The following is a 15078-nucleotide window of genomic DNA, read 5'->3' as shown; positions in this document are numbered from 1 at the left end:
GAGAGCCATTTTGCTTTTTTTGTTTGTTTGTTTCACATATGATAATATATATGTTTCAATGCCATTCTCCCAAATCATCCCACCCTCGCCCTCTCCCACAGAGTCCAAAAGACTGTTCTGTACATCTGTGTCTCTTTTGCTGTCTCTTATACAGGGTTATCATTTTCATCTTTCTAAATTCCATATATATGCATTAGTATACTGTATTGGTGTTTTACTTTCTGGCTTACTTCACTCTGTACAATAGGCTCCAGATTCATCCACCTCATTAGAACTGATTCAAATGTATTCTTTTTAATTGCTGAGTAATACTACATTGTGTAAATGTCCCACAGCTTTTTTTTTTTTTTTTTGCATTCTTTTTTTTTGTTTGTTTGTTTATTATATTGATTGGTTTTGCCATACATTGACATGAATCCGCCCCGGGTGTTCATGAGTTCCCCCTCTTGAACCCCCATCCCACCTCCCTCCTCCCCTTATCTTCCCTCTGGGTCATCTCTATGCACCAGTCCCGAGCATCCTGTATCATGCGTCAAACTAGGACTGGTGATTTGTTTCACATATGACAATATACATGTTTCAATGACATTCTCCCAAATCATCCCACCCTCATCCTCTCCCACAGAGTCCCAGAGACTGTTCTATACACACAGCTTTCTTATCCATTCGTCTGCTGGGGTGCTGTTGATCCCTGACTCCTATACAATGTTATGAACCTCCATCCACTGTTCATCAGGCACTCTATCTATCAGATCTAGTCCCTTAAATCTATTTCTCACTTTCACTGTATAACTGTAAGGGATTGGATTTAGGTTATATCTGAATGGTCTAATGGTTTTCCGTACTTTCTTATATTTAAATCTGAAATTGACAATACCGTGTTCATGATCTGTGCCACAGTCAGCTCCCACTCTTGTTTTTGCTGACTGAATAGAGTTTCTCCATCTTTGACTGCAAAGAATATAATGAATGTGATTTCAGAGTTGACCATCTGGTGATGTCTATACATAGAATCTTCTCTTGTATTGTTGGAAGAGGATGTTTGCTCTTACCAGTGTGTTTTCTTGACAAAACTCTATTAGTCTTTCAGTTCCTGCTTCAATCTGTACTCCAAGACGAAATATGCTTGTTACTCCAAGTGTTTCTTGACTTCATACTTTTGCATTCCAGTCCCCTATAATGATATTTTGGGTGCTAATTCTAGAAGGTCTTGTAGGTGTCATAGATCTGTTCGACTTCATCTACTTCAGAGAAGGTTCAACATTGAATAATTCAAGTTTACCAGTTGTGGTGCTGGGGAAGGCTTTTAAAGTCCCTTGGACTGACAGGAGATCAAACCAGTCAATCCTAAAGGAAATCAACCCTGAATATTCATTGATAGAACTTTTGTTGAAGCTGAATCTCCAATCCTTTGGCCACCTAATATGAAGAGCTGATTCATTGGAAATGACTTTGATATGGGAAAAGATCAGGAAGATCTTTCCTCCCAAAGGCAAGAAGAGAAAGACCTAATGGAGAATACCTGGTTGAATGGCATCACTGACTGAATGGACATAATTTGGGTAAACCCAAGGAGATAGAGGGAAGCCTGGCATGGGGAAATTCATAGGCTCACAAAGTGTAAGACACAACTTAGCAACTGAACAGTAACAACCAGAAGCCATATCTCTCTCTCTTCTGTGAACCTCACCTCTTATTACTTCCCTGATAAAGGAGGAGAGAAAATCAGAAGTACATCTGAATCATTTTAAGGAGAAACCAATTATAGGAATGGCAAGTGCCTTCTGTTTTAATTTATAAGTCCTGGGTCTGAACAGACCTTAGAGCTCTACCTAAGTAATTTCAGCAAACTTTCTAAGATCTAGTGGAATTTGCTGACGGATGTGGGACAATACCCTTATGGCAGAAAGTGAAGAGGAACTAGAAAGCCCCTTAATAAAAGTGAAAGAGGAGAGTGAAAAAGTTGGCTTAAAACTCAACATTCAGAAAACTAACATCATGGAATATGGTCCCATCACTTCATGGGAAATAGATGGAGAAAGAGTGGAAACAGTGTCAGACTTTATTTTTCTGTTCTCCAAAATCACTGTGGATGCTGATTGCAGCCAGGAAATTAAAACACGCTTACTCCTTGGAAGGAAAGTTATGACCAACCTATATAGCATATTAAAAAGCAAAGACATTGCTTTGCCAACCAAGGTCCATCTAGTCAAGGCTATCGTTTTTCCAGTGGTCATGTATGGATGTGAGAATTGGACTGTGAAGAAACCTGATCGTCGAAAAATTGATGCCTTTGAACTGTGGTGTTGGAGAAGACTCTTGAGAGTTCCTTGGACTGCAAGGAGATCCAACCAGTCCATTCTAAAGATCAGTCCTGAGTGTTCACTGGAAGGACTGATGCTAAAGCTCCAATACTTTGGCCACCTCATGTGATGAGCTGACTCATTGGAAAAGACTCTGATGCTGGGAGGGATTGGGGACAAGAGGAGAAGGGGACGACAGAGAATAAGATGGCATCACCAACTCGATGGACGTGAGTTTGAATGAACTCTGGGAGTTGGTGATGGACAGGGAGGCCTGGCCTGCTGGGATTCATGCAGTCGCAAAGAGTCAGACACGACTGAGCAACTGAACTGAAACTGAACTGAATTGATGCGCTATTTGAAACTATGAGTTGAGATATTTTCAACTCCTCCTGAGACATCTGTATACAGGTCAGGTAGCAACAGTTAGAACCAGACATGTAAAAATGGACTGGTTCCAAATTGGGGAAGGAGTACATAAAGGCTGTATATCGTCACCCTGTTTATTTAACTTAAACGCAGAGTATATAATGTGAAATGCCAGATGAGGAATGAACAAACTAGAATCAAATGTCTGTGAGAAATATCAATAGCCTCAGATATTAAGATGACACCACTCTTATGGTCGAAACTGAAGAGGGACTGAAGAGCCTATTGATGAACATGAAAGAAGAGGGTGAAAAAAAACTGTCCTGAAACTCAGCATTCAAACAACGGGGCATCTGGCCCCATCACTTCATGGCAAATAGAGGGGGGAACAGTGAAAACAATGATAGACTTTCTTTTCTTGGACTCCAAAATCACTGCAGATGGTGAATGCAACCTTGAAATTAAAAGACATTTGCTCACTGGAAGAAAAGTTATGACCAACATAGACAGCATATTAAAAGGCAGATACATAACTTTGCTGACAAAGGTCCGTCTGGTCAAAGCCATCATTTATCCAGTAGTAATGTATGGATAGGACCACAAAGAAAGCTGAGCATTGAAGAATTGATGCTTATGAACTGAGGTGTAGGAGAAGACTCTTGAGATCCCCTTGAACTGCAAGGAGATCGAACCAGTCAATCTTAAAGCAAATCAGTGCTGAATATGCATTGAAAACACTAATGCTGAAGCTGGAACTCCAATACTTTGGCTACTTGATGTGAATAACTGACTCACTGGAAAAGACCCTGATGCTGGGAAAGATTAAAGGCAGGAGGAGAATAGGATGATAGAGGATGAGATAGTTGGATTGCATCACTGACTCAATGGACATGAATTTGTGCAAGCTCCAGGAGTTGGTGATGGACAGGGAAGCCTGGTATGCTACAGTCCATGGGGTCACAAAGAGTCAGATATGACAGAGTAACTGAACGGATATCAATTAAAATATCTGTTAATATCTGAAAGTAAAGGAAAGTAATGAATAGACAAAGCAGATTTTGGGAAGTCAAATCTTGCAGGACCAAGATAACTGCAAGGAATTAGATTTTTCGCACAAGCAGTAGATTGGTCAAGATTCAACAGTAAACAAAAGTCAAATGAAATAATTCCTTATTTGAGAAGTTCAAGAAAATTGTTAAACAATATTCAGTCATGACACATCAATTATTCTTTATCAAAATCTTCTTTTATTCAACTCTGTTACAATCACCAATCAGCACTTGTCATTACTTTTATCTACCTCTACAAGGTTTAAATCATGTGCTGCTTCAGTTGCTCACCTTCAACACCTCCTGAAAGAGTACAGGGTGGAAAACATAGATGAGGTACTCTGTTCTCTAGAAAACTAGCAGGACAGGTTTTTAGATAGTTGGATATTCTCAGGAGCTGATTTTATGAGCCCATTTTATGTATCTCCTTATATCTAGAAAAGCACTAAAATCCTTCATGGTGATTGCTTCTTGTGACTAGCAGAAGATTCACAATACCAGCAGAAACTTTCTACAAAATAATAACAATAAGTGCTTGATTGCATGTACTCTCCCTTTGCCAAAATCACATATAAACTGTCCATTCCCCCTACATGTCTGGAACATTTTCTCATTGTTATCTGAGGTACTGTCTCCAAGGCTGTACTATTTATATTGCCCTCAAATAAAACAACCTGTAATTCTCACTCTGTGAACTTTTCAGTTGGCATCTACCTTTTTAGAAGGTTTGGATGAGCAATTTTCTACTCTAATTAAAATACATAATTCAAGTCGTTGTGTATTACATACAAATTCCCTTGATATGCTTGCAGACCAAAATTTCAAAACCATTCCAAAGAAATAAAGAGACTCCTCTCTAAAAATTATAAACCTTCAATTGTGCCAGCTAAGTAAACAAGGACTGTCTGTGGTTAAATAATCTTTGTTTTACCCAAGACTGACAAAGAATGCTAGTGTTTACTTTTATTGCAACTGGCCTAGACACCTAAAACAGGACTGCAGGAAATTTAAAAATAAATTTGAGGAAAGACTAGATTCCATACTGCAATTCAAAGTTAAACAAGTACAGGGCAGCTCTCAGAGGACATGGAGACTCTTCCCCTTCTCCTAACAACTTTCAATATGTGGAAATGAATATTCAAGGAGAAACGAATAAAACCATAATCAATACTGGAGCCATCTTTTCAGTATTAAACCTTACCAAAACTAAAAATCTCTCTTCCTTGGGTAAAATTTCAGTGCAAATGGTATGGGTTTCCACTACGCCGATAAAACTTATAAATTATTCCCTTTTGCATTTTATGTAGGAGAAGTTAAAGGATTATATTCCTTTTTCCTAGTAGAAAGTGCACCTATTTACTGGATAAAGATTTGTTAGAAACTTATGAAACTCAGATTTCTTTAACTGATAAAGAATAAATGATTTTAGATTTGAAGGATAAATTATGTTTTTCTCATTATAATGTTCTTGACCCATTATAAGGATGATGTAGATCAATAAAAGAATTATGGGCACATGACTCTACTGACATAAAGAAAATGCATTCTGCAACACCCATTAAAATCATCATAGACCAATATAAACCCCTGCGCAATATTTGCCGTATCCATTGAGCCATGAAGCTATAGAGAAGCTAAAAGCATTGATATCAGTTTACATTAATAAAGGGCTTCTCATGCCTGATGAAAGTGAAAGAGGAGAGTGAATGTATTGGCTTAAAGTTCAACATCCAGTAAACTAAAATCATGGCATCTGGTCCCATCACTTCATGGCAAATAAATGGGGAAACAGTGGAAACAGTTCCTGACTTTATTTTTGGACTCCAAAATCATGGCAGATGGTGATTGCAGCCATGAAATTAAAAGACACTTACTCCTTGAAAGGAAAGGTAAAACCAACCTAGAGAGCATATTAAAAATCAGAGACATTTCTTTGCTGACAAAGGTCCATCTTGTCAAGGCTACGGTTTTCCCAGTAGTCATATATGGATGTGAGAGTTGGACTATAAATAAAGCTGAGCATCGAAGAATTGATACTTTTGAACTGTGGTGTTGGAGAAGACTCTTGGAATTTCCTTGCACTGCAAGGAGATCCAATCAGTCCATCCTAAAGGAGATCAGTCCTGTGTGTTCATTGGAAGGACTGATGTTGAAGCTGAAACTCCGATACTTTGGCCACCTGATGTGAAGAGCTGACTGATTTGAAAAGACCTTGATGTTGGGAAAGACTGAGGGCAGGAGGAGAAGGGGACGACAGAGGATGAGATGGTTGGATGGCATCACTGACTCAGTGGACATGAGTTTGGGTAAACTCCGGGAGCTGGTGATGGACAGGGACACCTAGAGTGCTGGGGTTCGTGGTGTCACAAAGATTCGGAAACGACTGAGCAACTGAACTGAATTGAACATGTCTCGAACTGAACATACTAATTCTTGTAACACTCTCTGATGCTGGGAAAGGTTAGGGGGCGGGAGGAGAAGGGGAAGAGCAAGAATGATATGGCTGGATGGCATCACCGACTCTGTGGACATGAGTTTGAGTGAACTCCGGGAGTTGGTGATGGACAGGGAGGCCTGGCGTGCTGTGATTCATTGGGTCGAAGAGAGTCAGACAAGACTGATCGACTGAGCTGAACTGAACACTCTCATCCTGCCAGTTTGAAAATCTAAAGGGAAGGGTTGGAGATTTATACAAGATATGAGATTTGTCAATGCCATTGTTTTCCCTTGCCACTCTGTGGTACCTAACCTCCACAGGGTACTGTGTCATATTCCTAAAAACCGTGGTTTCTTTTCACTGATAGCTTTCTTCAGTGAATTCTTTTTTATCCCTGTGCATCCTGATGATTAATCTTTCTGCCTTCACTTAGAATGAACATCAGTGTAATGCCACAGGCTATACTGAAAATTTCATTTACTTTTCTCAGATACAAAAAACAGACAATACAATATCTAGATGAATTGTTACTGTGTTCAAGTTCCTAATATATAATCAGCAAGACACCCTGTTCTTACCCCAGAAAGAAAGTGACTGTTGCTCTGTTGTGTCCAACTCTTTGCAACCCTGTGGACTATACAGTCAATGGAATTCTCCATGCCAGAATACTGGAATGGGGTATTTACTGAGTTCATAGTGGAGAATACTTATCCACAATTTTAGATATTTTTCTCAATATCTAAATTTTAGATATTTTTCTAAGTATCCATAATACTCAGAAAGGAAAGAGAAGCCTTTTCCTTCTCCAGGGGATCTTCCCAACCCAGGAATCAAACCAAGGTCTCCTACATTGCAGACAGATTTTTTACCAGCTGAGCCACAGTTCAGTTTAGTTACTCAGTTGTGTCCAACACTTTGAGATTCCCAGGAACTTCATCATGCCCGTCTTCTTATCCCAGAGCTTGCTCAAACTCATGTCCATTGAGTCAGTGATGCCATCAACCATCTCATCTTCTGTTGTTCACTTCTCCTCCTGCCTTCAATCTTTTTCAGCCTCAGGGACATTTCTACTGATTCAGTTCACACCCAGTGACCAGAATACTACAGCTTCAGCCTCAGCATTAGTCTTCCAGTGAATATTGAGGACTGATTTCCTTTAAGATGAACTGGTTTGATCCCCTTGCAGTGCAAAGGTCTCTCAAGAATCTTCTCCAACACAACAGTTCATAAGCATCAATTCTTTGGTGCTCAGCTTTCTTTATAGTCCAACTCTCACATCCATACATGACTACTGGAGAAACCAGAGCTTTGACTAGATGGATTTTTGTCAGCAATGTAATATGTCTGCTTTTTAATATGCTGTCCAGGTTGGTCATACTTTTTCTTCCAAGGAGCAAGCGTCTTTTAATTTCATGACTGCAGTGACTTGGAACCCAAGAAAGGAGAGTTTGTCACTGTTTCAATTGTTTATCCATTTGTTTGCCATGAAGTGATGGGACTGGATGCCATGATCTTAGGCTTTTCAATGTTGAGTTTTAAGTCAGCTTTTTCACTCTTCTCTTTCACTTTCAACAAGAGACTCTTTAGTTCCTTTTCACTTTCTGCCATAAGCGGCTTATATGGCAGAAAGTGAGCCACAGGGGAAGCCAAAGAATACTGGAGTGTTTAGCTTATCTCTTTTCCAGGGCATCTTCCTGACTTGGGAATCAAACCAGGATCTCCTGCATTGCAGGTGGATTCTTTACCGACAGAATTCTCAGGGAAGCCAGTTATCCCAGAAAATAGCTTTAAAAGAACATAAAGTGTCTAAAGAGAAATTACAATTTTGTGAACTAATATAAAGTACTTAGGACATTTGATATCAAAGATACTTTTTCTTTCTTTGTTTCTTTTAATTTTCAAATGCTTTATTAACGATGGGCTTTTAATTGATCTAGACAGAATAAAAGGATTCTGGCTTTCCCTACTCTGAGAACAAAAATACAACAAAGGATTTCTCAGCCTTGCAGGCTACTTCAGAATTTGGATCCCAAATTTTTCTTTAACAGTTCAACCATTATATGATTTACTTAAACTTTACCCAAGGTGGATCCCTTTGCTGGTTAACAGAACGTTCTGAAGCCATAGAGACCCTACAGGGCCTTCTGGCAAAGATCCAAGCCTTAGGGCATCCAAACTATGGGTATACATCCAAACTATGGTCATGTCTAATGGCATCCATCCCTGTTCCTTTTTTGCTTATGAAAACCAGGGAACTGAACTAGTAGTATTAGCTCAACAGCTTGTTGATGACCATCATCTAATAGGATATTACAATCATTAGCTAGATGCAGCATAGCCAAGGGTTATATTGTCACAGCAACAGCTATGATATGTTGAATCTTAGAAGAAAATTATGAGCCACCTTCTCACTGTCTTTGTTCTACATTCTGCGGAAGCCTTACCAAACTTTAATCACACACATTATTCAGTAAGTTAAATAACTTCTCACAAGTTTGCCCTGCTCTCCCCATATGTATATACCTCTCCCCCGATATAACAAACTTAAGCCATCCTCCTCACTCCCAGAAAAATCAGATCATGGAAAAGAATGATTGTACTGCCTAAACTCACCCTTTTTTTTTTTTCCCCAGACTTGGCCTTCAAGAGAGTCTAATGAATAGTCCTGATTTTACATCATTCACTGATGGTTCATATTCTTATTCAAATTCACAAGGCCCTCATGGAAAATATCTGACTGTCTATACTGTAGTTTCACTATTGTCTGTCTTTGAAAATGGTACCTTCCCTAATGTCTCTTCTGCACAGCAGCTGAGTTAATAGCACTGAGTAAGGTCTTTTAGTTGGCAAAAGGAAAATATGCCAATATGTACACAGACAGCCACTATGGTTTTTGAGTGACACATGATTTTGGTATACTTTGGAAACAAGTTTTCTAACATCCTTGGGACAGCCTATCATAAATGGGAAACAAGTTATTAGTAATCAATCCTTTTTTTAAGAAAACTTTATATTATTTTATTGGTTTTGCCATACATTGACATGAATCATGATGCTAAAGCTGAAACTGCAATACTTTGGCCACCTCATGCGACGAGTTGACTCACTGGAAAAGACTCTGATGCTAGGAAAGGTTGGGGGTGGGAGAAGAAGGGGACGACCGAGAATGAGATGGCTGGATGGCATCACCGACTCTGTGGACATGAGTTTGAGTGAACTCCGGGAGTTGGTGATGGACAGGGAGGCCTGGCGTGCTGTGATTCATGGGGTCGTGGAGAGTCGGACACGACTGAGCGACTGAACTGAACTGAACTAAACTGACATGAATCTGCCCCGGGTGTACATGTGTTCCCCATCTTGAACCCCACTTGCCATTGTTAAATTATGAAGTCATTCAAGGACTGACACTGCAGAGGCAAAAGGAAATTCTAGCTGATCACACCACCAAAGCAGCAACCTCTCAAATTATCAATGACCAACTAGCCTCTTCTTTTCCCTTTCAGCTTCCCAGTAACTTCACTAACATGTCATTAAGGTTTCAGAGAACCTCACCAGACAAAGACAAAGACACCTGGATACAGAAAGAAGTTTCAGCTCTATCAGAGAGCTGTGGATAGGCCTAAATGGGAAGTCTATCCTTTTGTTAGGAGCTCAATACCCTGTTTTACGTTACATTACTGCGTTAACTCATTGGGAACCAGATAACGTGGTGTTATGGGGTAAACAATATTTTTGTCAACTTTTCTTTACCATAGTTCAGAAGGTCTATTCAGGGTGCCACGTGTATCTAAAATATAACACAGGAAAGCCATTACACAGTTCTCAGGGAAATTTTCCATTATTCACAGACCCTTTTAAAATATAGCAAATTGACTTTATACAGATGTCTCCCTCACAAGGCTATCCTTTGCTATTGTCTGCATGTTCTCACATTGGGTTCAAACATTCCCATGCAGAAGGACCTTGGCACAATTAGTAGGGGAACTGCTTTTAGAAAGAGTAAGGAATCCCCTTTTGAGGAATTCCCTCTGAATTACATAGTGTCAGAAGGACCCATTTGACTAGACAAACTGTTACAGAAGCTTGTAAAAATTTGGCCAATTATACAACATTTCAACTGGGCCTATCACACCAAGTCTCTGGGTTAGTTGAAAGGACAAATGGAACAATTAAAACTCAGTTGGCTAAAATTATGGATATTTATTCCTTACAATAAACTAAGGCCCTTCCATTGGTTTTCCTCAACCTCAACTTAACTCCTTTGGGAAACATCATTTATCTCTCTTTGAGATTATTGTGGAGAGACCAGTGAGATTAGATGAAAGACTATATGATCTTATATTTCTTGAGGAAGATGTATTATTGCAATGATTTTATAAAATTAATGGCAAGTCATTCTACACTTGCTTCTGAAGCTTGTCACAGTCATCTATCCTCAAATGGAGATCAGATATCCCATGACTTACAACCAAGAGGTTTTGTATTTTAGAAAATAAAACAAAACATCATTTAAAGAATTCCCTCCAATGTAATTGGAAAGACACTTATCAGGTTCTTTTGACTAACTCATGCACTTTACAACTGAAGAGAAACCATTGTCCTCATATCTTCCACCTAAAAAGGGATCCTGCACCAATCTGGTCTATAGAAAGAACTGCTAACATCCTGATAATAAGGAAACACCAATGCCAAAGTGAGAAGAAGATGACATTAGAAGTAGACAACTGATCCAAGATGCTTACCCTCACTTTTGATTGTTCACAACATTTTCTTGGCTTTTTGGACTGTTGCACATGAATCAAATGTTTTCCTATCATGGTAACAATCTTATGCAAATCTTAGAAATTATTCAACTTGCTGGATTTGTGGTCAATCATTTGCATCTCTTGTTGTTGTCATTCATTCACTCAGTTATGTCCAGCTCTTTGGACCCAGTGGACTGCAACACACCAGGTTTCCCTCACAGGAGGCAGATAAAATGGTTTGGTAGTGTCATCTCTTTAGAGTTTTCCCACAGTAAGCTGTGATCCACACAGTCAAAGGTTTTAGCACAGTCAATGAAGAAGAATTGGATTTCTTTTGGGGATTGTCTTGTTTTTTCTATGATCCAGTGGGTGTTGGCAATTTGATCTTTGGTTCCTCGACCTTTTCTAAATCTACATGGTATATCTAGGAATTCTTGGTCAATGTGCTGTTAGTACTTCTCATTTAACTTTGTCGGGTTCTCTCTGACTAGATGACTCTTAGAAAATTTTAGAAGAAAGGAATTATATTTGTATCCAGGCTACTACTGATATCACCAAGTGGGACCAACTCACTTAGCCAGTTAAACATATTCTGATCCTGGCCACAAAAGTGAATTCTTTCTTAAGGTTCAGTTCAGTTCAGTTCAGTTCAGTCGCTCAGTCATGTCCGACACTTTACGACCCCATGAATCACAGCATGCCAGGCCTCCCTGTGATGGCCTCCCTGTCCATCACAGCTCCCGGAGTTCACTCAAACTCAAGTCCATCTAGTCAGTGATTCCATCCAGCCATCTCAACCTCTGTCGTCCACTTCTCCTCCCACCCCCAATCCTTCCCAGCATCAGAGTCTTTCCCAGTGAGTCAACCCTTAGCATGAGGGGGCCAAAGAATTGGCGTTTCAGCATTAGCATCATTTAATCTTTCCAATGAACACCCAGGACTGATCTCCTTTAGGATGGACTGGTTGGATCTCCTTGCAGCCCTAGGATCTCTCAAGAGTCTTCTCCAACACCACAGTTCAAAAGCATCAATTCTTCAGCGATCAGCTTTCTTCACAGTCCAACACTCACATCCATACATGATCACTGGAAAAAATCATAGCCTTGAATAGACGGACCTTTTTTGGTAAAGCAATGTCTTTGCTTTTTAATATGCTATCTAAGTTGGTCATAACTTTCCTTCCAAGGAGAAAGAGTCTTTTAATTTCATGGATGCAATCAGCATCCGCAGTGATTTTGGAGCCCCAAAAAATAAAGTCTGATAGTGTTGCCACTGTTTTTCCATCTATTTCCCATGAAGTGAAGGGACCAGATGCCATGATGTTAGTTTTCTGAATGTTGAGCTTCAAGCCAATCTTTTCACTCTCCTCTTCCACTTTCATCAAGAGGCTTTTGAGTTCCTCTTCACTTTCTGCCATAAGGGTGGTGTCATCTGCATATCTGAGGTTATTGATATTTCTCCTGGCAATCTTGATCCCAGCTTGTGCTTCTTCCAGCCCAGCATGCGTCATGATGTACTCTGCATAGAAGTTAAATAAGCAGCGTGGCAATATGCAGCCTTGATGTATTCCTTTTCCTATTTGGAATCAGTCCGTTGTTCCATGTCCAGTTCAAACTGTTGCTTCCTGACCTGCATATAGGTTTCTCAAGAGGCAGGTCAGGTGGTCTGGTATTCCCATTTCTTTAGAATTTTCCACAGTTTACTGTGATCCACACAGTCAAAGCCTTTGGCATAGTCAATAAAGCAGAAATAGGTGTTTTTCTGAAATTCTCTTTTATTTTTTTTTTCCCCATGATCCAGCGGATGTTGGCAATTTGATCTCTTGTTCCTCTGCCTTTTCTAAAACCAGCTTGAACATCTGGGATTTCACGGTTCACATATTGTTGGAGCCCGACTTGGAGAGTTTTGAGCTTTTCTTTACTAGCATATGTGATGAGTGCAATTGTGTGGTGCTTTGAGCATCCTTTGTCATTGTCTTTCTTTGGGACTGGAATGAATGCTGACTTTTCAAGTCCTGTGGTCACTGCTGAGTTTTCCAAATTTGCTGTCATATTGAATTCAGCACTTCCACAGAATCACCTTTGAAGATTTGAAATAGCTCAACTGGAATTCCATCACCTCCACTAGCTTTGTTTGTAGTGATGCTTCCTAAGGCCCACTTGACTTCACTTTCCAGAATGTCTGGCTCTAGGTGAGTTATCACACCATCATGATTATCCAGGAAGATGTTTCTGTATAGCTCTTCAGTTTATTCCTGTCACCTCTTCTTAATATCTTCTGGTTCTGTTAGGTCCATACCATTTCTGTCCCTTATTGAGCCTATCTTTGTATGAAATTTTCCCTTGGTGTTTCTAATTTTCTTGAAGAGATCTCTAATCTTTCCCATTCTATTGTTTTCCTCTATTTCTTTGCATTGATCACTTATGAAAGCTTTTATCTCTTCTTGCTATTCTTTGGAACTCTTCACTCAAATGTGTATATCGTTCCTTTTCTCCTTTGTTGTAGTTGCAATATAAAAATCAGTTCCCCGGGAAGCAATATTTTTCAGCTTGTAGATACTGTAACCATTGTCTTTGAAACAAGACCAAAACCGGAATTTATGTTATATCTATTATTACAAAAGTACTGTTCTGAAGACTTAAAAATGAAAAGGATAATTACAAATTACAGTGCATATGAAAAAAGTATCAGTTAAATTTATGTCAACTAAAGGGTGATATCTTTCATGTGTAAATCACTACAGGAGAAAGAAAAATTCTCATCAGGAAACTGAGAAATATTCATCAGAACTGGCCAATTATTGGGGTACTAAAAATAATTTCAAAAACAAGGAGCTGAATGAAAACAGTTTCTGATGTCATTAAAATGAGAAAAAAAAATGTATACAAGGTACAATGGAGCAACTCCGTGGAAATTCATCAATAAATTAACATCCTTCATCAAGTAGTTTTTGGCCAAACAGCTGCTTGGTTTGAGATAGGAGACAGTGGACCTCTGGGCCAGACACCTGGCAGTTGTAAAATGGAGTCAAATTGAGGGTTTTTTCTCACCCAGACACTTCAAGGACAAGGCTAGTGGCAAATGTCTGGTCTAAAGCATAAAGATAAAGAGCCCACTCCAGAGATCAAGGAAGGATTTCCTATCTGCATATGGACAGGAATGATTCAGGGGAGTCATAAGGGAGAGGGCTCCATGCCATAATAAGCATGGACGGGCCTCTATAGTGGGGTCCATCTTAGAAAAAAAAGTTGTGCATGAATTTTTGGGGTAGGGGTGGGGTCTATGGAGTTATAAAGAATGAATAAAGATAATAGACCAAAGATATACAAAGACTTAGAAGCATTGTCATATATAAGTGATTTATATCACATTCATTGTACACTTCTCCTTACTCAGGGCACACACACTCTGGTTGGGTATCTCTGTCTAGCTTTAGAAGTTCTGTGCTCCTCTTCATTAGAAAGGATGTCCATACCCTCTCTCTAGATGTGTGTCTCTGCTCTGTGTCTGAATTTGATAAACTGTTTTCCTATATATTCTCATATATTTTGCATGACTCTAACAAGAAACTTCGTAGCGATTTTTACAGTTTCTGTCTCCTTGAAAGACCTGCTTTCCAACAGGCGCAAGAGCCAAGACCGCTTTACTTTTAACCTCTAGCAACTGAAGGTCTAGTGGCTAGGATTCTTGGTTTTCATCCTGGTTGCTCAAGTTTCACTCATGACCAGGGAATTAAGATTTTTCTTCAGGAGTGCTCACTGCTATCCCTTCAAGATCAGTTTCACTTCAGAATTGAGACTATTATAATTGACTTTCACAGAAACAGGGGAGATCATGAAACAGAGGAGAGATCAAAAGTGACCTACATTTTAAAGAAAAGAACAAGCTAAGTCAAACAACATCTGAGCTGACTAGAGAAATTAAAAATTGTAGCTTGTGCTTTGTGCATTGAAAATTAAATGGCAGAAGTGAGACCACTTTTAATGTTTCAAGGTAGAAAGGAAGACTGCTTTGTAATGGGCTTTTTTCCTCTTTAGATATTTTAATACCAACAGTTACAAATAAACTAGGAAAATACATCAAGCCATGGTAATTTTTAGGCAATTTCCTATACTGGAAATGTCAAAATGGTAAAATTAAAAGAAAACATTAAAATGATGTTAGAGAAGAAAGCA

Source organism: Moschus berezovskii, chromosome Y (assembly GCF_049115385.1).
Source record: "Moschus berezovskii isolate FMDL1 chromosome Y, NW_MosBer_1.0, whole genome shotgun sequence".
In the NCBI taxonomy this organism is placed as follows: domain Eukaryota; kingdom Metazoa; phylum Chordata; class Mammalia; order Artiodactyla; family Moschidae; genus Moschus; species Moschus berezovskii.
Note: the sequence above shows the minus strand (reverse complement) of the source record.